Source organism: Aquila chrysaetos, unplaced genomic scaffold, assembly GCF_900496995.4.
Source record: "Aquila chrysaetos chrysaetos unplaced genomic scaffold, bAquChr1.4, whole genome shotgun sequence".
Taxonomy (NCBI): Eukaryota; Metazoa; Chordata; class Aves; order Accipitriformes; family Accipitridae; genus Aquila; species Aquila chrysaetos.
The window spans coordinates 115,917-125,317 of NW_024470388.1; the positions used below are offsets into that span (position 1 = coordinate 115,917).

At 51.3% G+C, this 9,401-nt stretch overlaps 1 pseudogene; it reads left to right on the plus strand.

Moving 5' to 3' along the window:
• LOC115338107 overlaps positions 1-1,204 on the plus strand; it is a 7,326-nt pseudogene extending 6,122 nt beyond the window's left edge.
• The last annotated feature ends 8,197 nt before the right edge of the window (positions 1,205-9,401 follow it).

The following is a 9,401-nucleotide window of genomic DNA, read 5'->3' on the forward strand; positions in this document are numbered from 1 at the left end:
CCACTTTTTTCCTTTCTGATAATGCATGAATCATAATCAGAAATCTCTCTCCAGTCCATTAACAAACTAAATATTGCACAGAGTCACAGAAGTACACAGGTGACTATTGTTACATCTGCCTTGATATTAGAGGGATCAGCGTGGTAAAAATACTTGCAGTTAGTAAATATTCATGTTGCATTTATTAGCATTTTCATTCCAGTACACACATTATGAAAAAATGTTATTGTGATAGAAAGGCTAGGAAGGTATTCCAACAAGGAAGACTGCTTTGCCGCTATGTTAATGTCTTACGTTATAGTGCAATAATCCTGTGCTCTACAGAGTCTCAGACTGGTTCACTGGGGGGGTGTATGACTTTAAAGGACTTGCAGTATAGGGTCAAAAAAGCACAGATGTTGTAGCAAATCCTTGAAATACCGTAAACTCATCATGTCTGGTCTGAGCCTATCCAAAAAAGTATTCGCCGTGGCCAGACCAAAGGTTCTGTGCTGTGCCTGGCTAATTCAACAGCAGGGCACCCTGATTGGGAGAACCACTAATCCTCAAATGCAGCATTAAAGAAGGTGAGACCAAGGCTACAGAGATCTTTGCTAAATTGAGCGTAAGAAAAGAATCGTACGTTCCTGAGCCTCAAAAGAATTTCTACAAAATCTTAGCTATTTCTGCAATGACTTCAGGAGATAACTTTACAGCAAGTGACTCCTAACAGAATTTTCAGATGCCTTTAGGAATAAGAAAGGACTCTAGTAATCTCACCCTTATATGCTGTCTCTAGAAAGCATATCCCTGAGAAACAGAGGAAAAACAGAGTGAAGAGATGGGGAAGTCGACAACATTATTCGCAGTAGCTGCTCTCATTCGATCAGATCAAGACTGGCACAGTTTTAGCAGAGCTACGGAATAGATGTGAAAGCCTCAGACATTTCTGACTGACAGGTAACACTGTGGGATGCAAATAGTAAGATTGTGTTCAATTTTTTTTTTTTTTGCAACACAATAAAAAGTGAAGTTAAAAGTATCAAATCCACCAGACAGAAAAGATTTCCATCCTACTCAAGTTATGAGAGGAAAAAAATTCTCTCAGGAGATTGAAAGAGATGTACGCTATAAAGAAAGACACACATCTATTGTTCCCAAGCCCATCTTTCAAAACTTCTGTCATCACTTTATTTTCTCCCACAGGTCTTCTCCAATTCAGTAGATGTCACTCCAGTGAAAAACCACAACACAAAGCTGACATTTATTGAATAAGGGCAGGGCCGCATGAACTCTACCATGGCACTGCAGACGAATCTAAACACCATCTTTACTCACAAATTTCCATTCAGTTCAGTGAAAGCAGAATTGCTTCTGAGTTCTGGGAATAATAAAGAGAAAATTCTGCTTTCTGTTGCACCTAAGAACAGGCTTGCAGAAGCGCTGATGGGAAGCCTGCTTAAAAGAAAGGGGCCATGTAGGAGTCCTGGAAAGCAGAATATGCTTTCTACCATCTAGAAAAGGAGAATCTTTTCTACGACACAAGTAACGCCCACCTTTAGCACTGCTGCTTCTTTAGTGCAGTCGCACTAATTTGCAATTTTTCTGCACATCAGTGAGCCAGTTCTGTTCAGAGGGAAGACTGGTATCACTACTGAGAGCTCAGGTCAGGGCCTGAGCCCATTTTTCTGTATTCCATCATATGGAGACAAAAAAAACAAAACCACCCTCAACAAGAAGAGAGAACCTGTCTGAACATACAATCAAAAATATATTCAATGTGTACCCAGATTCATAAGTACTTCCCTGCAATACCACAAACTCATTACAATCCCCCGCTGAAACATACACCCACAGCTCAACAGGTACCAGGGGTGTTCCAATCCGGGTTGTCACCTCATTAAGGAAAGGGATGGCATCACATTGTGGGCATCCAGGCCTTAACTCCTCTAAGGTTCAAGAATAGTCACATGTGGGCATTTCATGGCCTGACTCGTACATTCCCAAGATAGATGTCAAAATGTGGATTTCCTGGAGTTCACTGTTGGTAACAGCCTAGCAGAAGCTAGGAAGGGCCAGCAGAGACATAGCAGAAACATGTGCAAATTCCGCATGAAATAATTTGTGTAGCCCTTTGTATACCATTTTATCCCTTTGAATACCATTTCATGAGACCCTTTCTGCAAATCAAAGCAGGTTCTCACGTTGTCTGTAATGGCATATGTCTCCACCAAGAACTAAACACAAACAGTGTGGGTTTTTGCATTCTGGGACTTATAGTTTTTAAAATGCAAGTCCTGGATTTTGTTACACTCACGCATCTGGCCAGCCGCTATGGTAATTAGGAAAGAAATCGCTTCTTTTCGTACTGGGAGACAACACTTAGCACTTTCACATTTCATGCAGCTTTTCTACCAGGAAGAAATGAAAAGGACACGAGTCAACTGGCAAAAACCCACAGGTCCTTGCTTGGTGAAACCTTCCCAGCAACCACCTGCTGCCCTCTGACTGACAGCTGCTCCCGCACAGGGCTCAGCCCCCTCCCTCCGTGGCTTCTGGGATGCCTCTTACCTCTCTTCTTCTTCACCCCTGCTGTGGCCTGGCAATCCCTGAAGCAATCAAAAATGTTTCACTCACAACAGAGGAAAAACAAGTCAAGGAGAACAACAAAAAACCCAAAACACAGGGGAATTAAATGTTTTCACTGACCAGAGAAGCAGACGGAGAACTGTGTTCCTTCTGGAAAAAAGCCTGCGGACAACTGCCCTACTGTCCCCAATTTCCAGGCACCTTGCCCTGGCACTCCCGTACCACGTGCCCCCCCCAAGGACAGTGCTGCCTCTGGCTCCTGCCGAGGCTGGCAGTGCAAGGAGACACCACTCAGCCTTCTGCCGTGCAGCCGTGAGGTGGCCATTTCCCCTACTTGTGCAGATTGCAGCCGCCGCAGCCTGCGGGAGGACGGCACGGCTTGTCTGAGGGGGTTTCGGGCCCACCGGCACCCTCGGGTGGCAAGAGGCAGGTGTTATGACAGGATGGGCGTAATAACATATGTCCGTACATTTCATGTGCTTTGTTCAAACTTTTATGGTTTTAATATTTTGTACCTTCTATGAAAACTGGTTTGCTGCTAGGTCACTGTGCAAGTGAGATTTGATAAATGATCATATATTAACATTGTGGTTGAAAAAATAGATAAAGGGTTACCAGGGAGATAATTACAAAATCTAGTCAAGAGATTAACTAGTAATTATTCATAAGCTTTGCAGTTCTTTGCTCTTAATGACTAGATGTTCCTGTACACTAGATGAGAACAATGGTGAAACTGACCACATGTGATTGAAACTGCATTAAGCTTCAAGATCAAAGAACAAAGACAAGAATAAAGACTTCAAGGACAGCCAGCAAGAACTTCAAATGGGTTGGTGGCGGCAAAAGCAGCCCTTCGATTCAAATGGATCCTTCATTGCGCGTGATCGGATGTAGGCAGTACTAAGACAATCAGTTGCAATCATTTTTATGTATATGCAATTAGTTATTCTATATAACCTGTTTGTGCTAAAGGTATGGCATGCACACTAGGTGGAATTATCCCCCGTGTAATCAGCACTGCAATAAAAAATGTCTGCTTTCTAAAACACCAAAATCAATCTTAGAGACTTTCTTCGACCAGCTTTTCAGTATCAGGCGGGCGAGAGCCGGGGGGTGCCGGCGCTCCCTCGCACGGGGCGGGAAGGCACGCAGAACCTTCCCCGAGGAGTGCCAGCCGGCGGGAGTGACCGTTAGCACGGGCAGGGCAGCGCACCCTGTCAGCGGCGGGGCTGCTGCTCTGCTCACCTGCGGCCGTGGGCTGCAGCACCGACGACCACTCCAAGCTAGCTGGTGGCCGTGCAAGCCGGCCCAGCAGCCCTAAGTGACCAGAGAATTAGGAGCATGGTGGCAGAGAGCAGGCGAGGGCTGCGCTCTGAGGCTACCTGGCCAGGCTATCTGGGTGTGGCCACCCTGACAGAGCTTCTTACCAGGGAAGCTGCTGCCCAGGTGGAAGGCTGCAATGACCACACCTCCACTGCTGAGCCTCCACCGGCCCAAGGTGTGTACTGGTGGAGTCACTCAGCAAGTGGAGCAGCTGCAGGAGGGCAGCAGCTGGCAGGCTGTGCTGTATGTGGGAGAAGGAACGAGCAAGAAGAGTATGAGTTGAGACTTTACGAGAAGAAATATGAGGGCCCCATGGTGCTGACCTCCCGGGAGTGCTCTGGGATGTCACAGGGAGGCTGCCATGCTGGTTCAAAGCACAGACTACTATCCCCTGCTCCTTTTCCATGCGGGCACCAGGACACGGTAAAGCAAAACTAGGGTAAGATTAAGAAGGACTTGAGAGTCTTGGGGGCATGAGTGAAAGGGACAGGTGCCAGAGTGATCTTTTGTCTTGCCTGTCAGAGGTAGGGGTGAAAAAGCTGGTCAAAAAAACTGTCTAAGACTCAATTTTGGAATTTTAGAAAGCAGGCATTCTTTATTGCAGTGCTGGATGCACGTGGGATCGTTCCGCCTATTGTGCATACTGTTGCCTATAGCAAACAAAGCTTACATTGTTCTAATCATATTCTTATTCATGTTATCACTTACAAACTCTCCTCCTTTTGGGCAAGTGCATTGTGGATCAGCCCTTTTTTCCATTTAGCTGGCCTTGGCAGGTTTTAATTAAAAAAATCAGCGGGACTCAAGGCTTATCATCAGGGCACAAGACCTCTTGTCTGTTGGTGCCTTGGCGCATACCATTCACAAAGCTCAAGGTTTTCGCTACCTTATTCGTATATACCAAAGTTTTGAAGTTCTTCAAGCAACCAGAATTTAATCACTACAGCAATACAGTGAAGTTTTACTTCTCATGCCTTTATTCAAAGCATCAATAAGATATTCTGGAGTGGGGAGCTGTTGCTTGGTGATGAACGTTTGGGGAGGGGGTTTGGGGTCATCCCTTGTGCCAGCATCCTTTCCAGTGGGCATCACTGCTGTGTTCATATGCTTTAGGAGTCAAACCGCAGCACAGTCACACAGGACGGTGCCGGCCAGATGAGACCTCTGGAGCTGTGACTGTTCACTCAGCTCCTGCTTGGATTTTGGCTAACACACAGCTCGGGCTAAGGCCTGATGTATGCTGAGAGCAGGGACCATGAGGTCAGCGCGAGGGCAAGACGTAGGCAGACACAGTGGCCAGGAAGGGATGAATATCCTTAAGCAGCCACCGTCACCTGCAGCAGTCATCCTTGCACACTGAGTGTCAGGCAGTTTCTTCAGAACCCCCTTGCTCATGGCAATGTTATAAACCAAACTTCCATGCTGGGCAGTAGAAAAGCGTCATCTCACCAGAAAAGATTTTGAAGCAGCTCCAACATTAGCCAGACTGCTGAGGCTTTCGTGCGTCCCAGTGTGATTCAGGGGACGCCCGCACCCTGAGGGAGGAGCAAGGAGGAAGGATGAGCACTCTCACCATCGGTAGGTAACTGTTTTGCTCACAGGTTGTCGTGGGTTTACCCTGGTCAGTGGCTAAGCTATCACAAAGCCGCTTGCTCCCTCCCCCGCCCCAGGGCGTTGGGGCGAAAATCAGAAGGGTAAAAGGAAAAACTCATGTTTCGGGTAGACAGTTTTACAATTAAAAAAAACAAAAAACAAGAAGAAGAGAGGAAAATAATGTCCATGCAAAACAAGTGATGAAAAGGAAAGCACTTGCTTACTCCCAACCGACCGATGCCCAGCCAGTACCCGAGCAAAGGACCTTGCTCCCGGTTTTATTTCTGAGCACAATGGCATCGTATGGTGTGGGATATGTCTTGGGTCAGATGTCCCAGCTGAGTCCCCTCCCAGAGCCTTGTGCCCCCAGCCTGCTCTTTGGCGGGGCAGTCAGAGGAACAGAAAAGCCCTTGACGCTGTGCAGGCACTGGTCAGCAATAACTAACACATCCCTGGGTTAGCAACACTTTTCTCAGCGCAAATGCAAAACATATCCCATGCAAGCTACTAGGAAGAAATTGAACGATTAAGCTCATCTTATGTTCACATTTCTGGACTAATTTTCCTCCGTCTTAAAACTCTCTTGGCCTTCACTAGCCTATGGCAGCACTTGAGGCTGGTCTAGGTTCTGCCAATCCTCCTGGGGCATGATGGTCCTAGCAAGAACTGCCTTCGGACATTCCAGGCCCTGCAGACCTGGGGAAAAGGCTGGAGCAAAGAAGTACCCTTAGTACAGACGATCCAGTTAGATGATCAGGTCGCAGAGGAGGAGATTAGAGAACACTTAAGCAAACTGGAGATGCATAAGCCCCTGATAGGCCCCAATGGGGTGCACCCTCAAGTGCTGAGGCAGCTGGCCGATGGGCTTGCAAGGCCACTCCAAAAGGGAGATGTGCCTGAGGATTAGAAGAAAGCAAAGAGCACATGGCCTGAGGAGCAGTGCACTGGATGGAAAACTGGCTGAGCAGCTGGGCCCAGAGGGTGGTGACCAGCAGCACCAAGCCTAGTTGGAGGCCAGGAGCCAGCGGTGAACTCCAAGGCAAGGGGCGCTGCCAGCAGGTAGAGGGAGATGGTCCTTCCCCTCTGCTCTGGGCTCCCCAGTGCAAGGCAGACACAGCCATACTGGAGAGAAGTCCCACCCCAGTGCCTGCTCCACTTTCCATTGTGCTCGCAATGTGGGACAGTTGGAGGCCACAGCCAACAGAGACAGCAGGACGGAGCTGTGCTGGCACAGAGCAGCAACGGCAGGAGGCAGGGGCTGGCTAAGCAGCTCTGCCTTGGCACCAGCACCCCACTTCCCATCCTCGCTGTCACCAGCAGGTCTGCACCCTTGCTGCACGTCGAGGCTCCTCCTCTCCCGGGCTGGGTGGACCAGGCCAACTGCTGCTGCGGCTCCAGGTGGGTTCTCCCTGTGCCTCGGGGACACATGGCCATGGCCAGGCCGCGCAGCAGGGGCATTTCTCATGGCCGCCAGTCTCTGCTCTGCAGGGGGGCTCTCACCGACACCGAGCCAGTGCTGGGCACGGACATGCGGCTGACCTGAGGCCGCAAGAGGAGTGAGAGGCACCTTCTCCTCCTCCAGGAGGAACTGATCATCGCCAAGTTGCAGTAAGACCCTCAGAGCCCAGCTGCCTTTCACCCGTCCCCAATGGATGCAGGAGGGTTCGGCTGAGCTTAGCAGGGATCTCCCGGGACCTGCCTAAGGAGAGGTCCTGCTTGGTCAGCATCCTGACCGCTTCGCCTTGCAGGGGGCTCCGGTGCTGTGCCGCGCTCCGCCGAGCCGAACAAAACCGAGCAGGGACGAACCGAGAAGAGCAGAGCCAAGCACACCGAAGCCGAACAGAGCCGAAGCCAAAGCAGAGCAGAGCCGAGCTTTGCCGAGCCGTAACGAGCTGAGCCGAGCGGAGGCGGTCGGGCGCAGCGGCATGGGTGTGCAGGGCGGGCAGCGCTGCCTGCGGGCACGGTGCGGCTCCTCCAGCCGCAGGTGACGGTGGGCAGGGACCGGCGCCTCAGCACCGCGCAACGGGCGCTGCAGCTCCTCGTCCCGGGGAGCGCGGGCGCGGAGAGCTCCTGCCCACGGCAGGGGTGGGCGGGCAGATGGAGAGGGACGTTGTCAGGGGCCGGGGAGCGGCCCGGGGGGCCCTGCGTCTCTGGCAGCGATTGCCCCGGTGGCAAGGACACCGATGCAAAGGGACGGAGCCGGTTCTCGTGGCTCAGGGCTCTCCAGAGGTGCCGAGGGCCAGCCAGCACTAAGGCCGCGCCAGCCCTTGGCTGCACCCAAGGCAGACTTTGCCTCGGGCTCAGCGCTGCTGGCCAGCCTGTCCCTGCCGCCGGGCTCCTTAGCCAGCTGCCTCTGCACGAGCCCTGCTCTCAGGACAGTAAGTCCCACGCGTGAGGTGGTGCCTGGGCTTGCTCTGAGAGTGGAACAGCGCTGGAGCGTTTTCTGGCTGCTGCAGCTCCCATCCGTGCAATGTAGGCGGTGGTTTCCCTTGCGGCTCTCCACTGGTCTCAGCCCGCAGGCCGTGGCCCCTTGGGCTCCACTTGGGCATCCCTGCCCCACATGCTGGGGATGGAAAGCAGCACAACCCTGCAGCTGCCGTGGGGGACAAACCCACAGGGGAGAACGGGTGAGCTGGGGTGAGAGTGGGTGCCGTGGGAGAACAGCAGGGCTGGGTGGGCTCTGGGCAGCACATCCCGGGGCTGTCCCTGGTGGGGGTCTTCCCAGCCGGGCCCCTGGTATGTTTGAGGATGACGGCGCCTGCTTTTCCAGGGAGGAGCTGGCCAGGAGCGTGAGGAAGCGCAGCTGCCAGGCTTTGCACTCCCTGGGGACCCCTGGGGCTCCCAAGGGGCCAGGATAGGCTGCCCGCATTTTTATCCAGCTTTGTGCTCTGACGTCACATTGCACTTCACTGTCAATGGGAGAAGTTTTGTTTCCTGTCCTGCAAAGATAACGCTAGCTTCCCTGTTACGGATGGGCAGGACTCTTTCCTAGAGCTGAAAGCAGAAACTCCGTGGGTTTTGGCACTCGGATTTTCCTAGCTTGCTCCTGTCAGTGTCCAAGGGGACTATAGATTGCGTGGAGCACCATCGGGACATTACTCTCAGGGAAAGTCTTCATTCCTGTTTGTGGACAAATACTTTGGCATGCGTGGCTTGTGCGGGTGCTCGTGATGTCATTTGTGCCCCAATTCCTCTGCCAGAGGGGGCAGAGGCTGAGCAGCCTGAGGAGAAACAGGTGAGAGATGGGGGCAGCCAGGGCAAGGGAGGGAGCAGGGCCAGGGCCAGGGCCAGGGGTGCTGCAGGCACAGGAGCAGCTATCTCATTTTTAGAGCGCAGCATCACTTTTAGGATCCAGCCAGTCATTTTAGGGTCCAAGCCGCATCTTGAGGGTCCAAACCCTCATTTTTAGGCTCCAAACCCCTCTTTTAGGGCCCAAAGCCTCAGTTTTTAGCATCCAAAACTTGGATTCTAGGGTTGAAAGCCTCGCCTTTTGGGGTCCAAACCCTCGCTTTTGGGGCCCGGGGGCTCATTTTCAGGGTCCAGGGACTCATTTTCAGGGTTTTAATCGCTCTTTTGGGGTAACATGCCTCATTTTTAGGTTTCAAACCTTCCTTTTTAGGACTGAAAGCCACTTTCTAGAGGTCACAGCTTCGTTTATGTTGTGGTTTAACCCCAGCCAGCAACTAAGCACCACGCAGCCGCTCACTCACTCCTCCCCACCCAGTGGGATGGGGGAGAAAATCAGGAAAAGAAGCAAAACCCACAGGTTGAGATAAGAACAGTTTAATAGAACAGAAAAGAAGAAACGGATAATGGTAATGATAACACTAATAAAATGACAACAGCAATAATGAAAGGATTGGAATGTACAAATGATGCGCAGCGCAATTGCTCACCACCCGCCGACCAGCACCCAG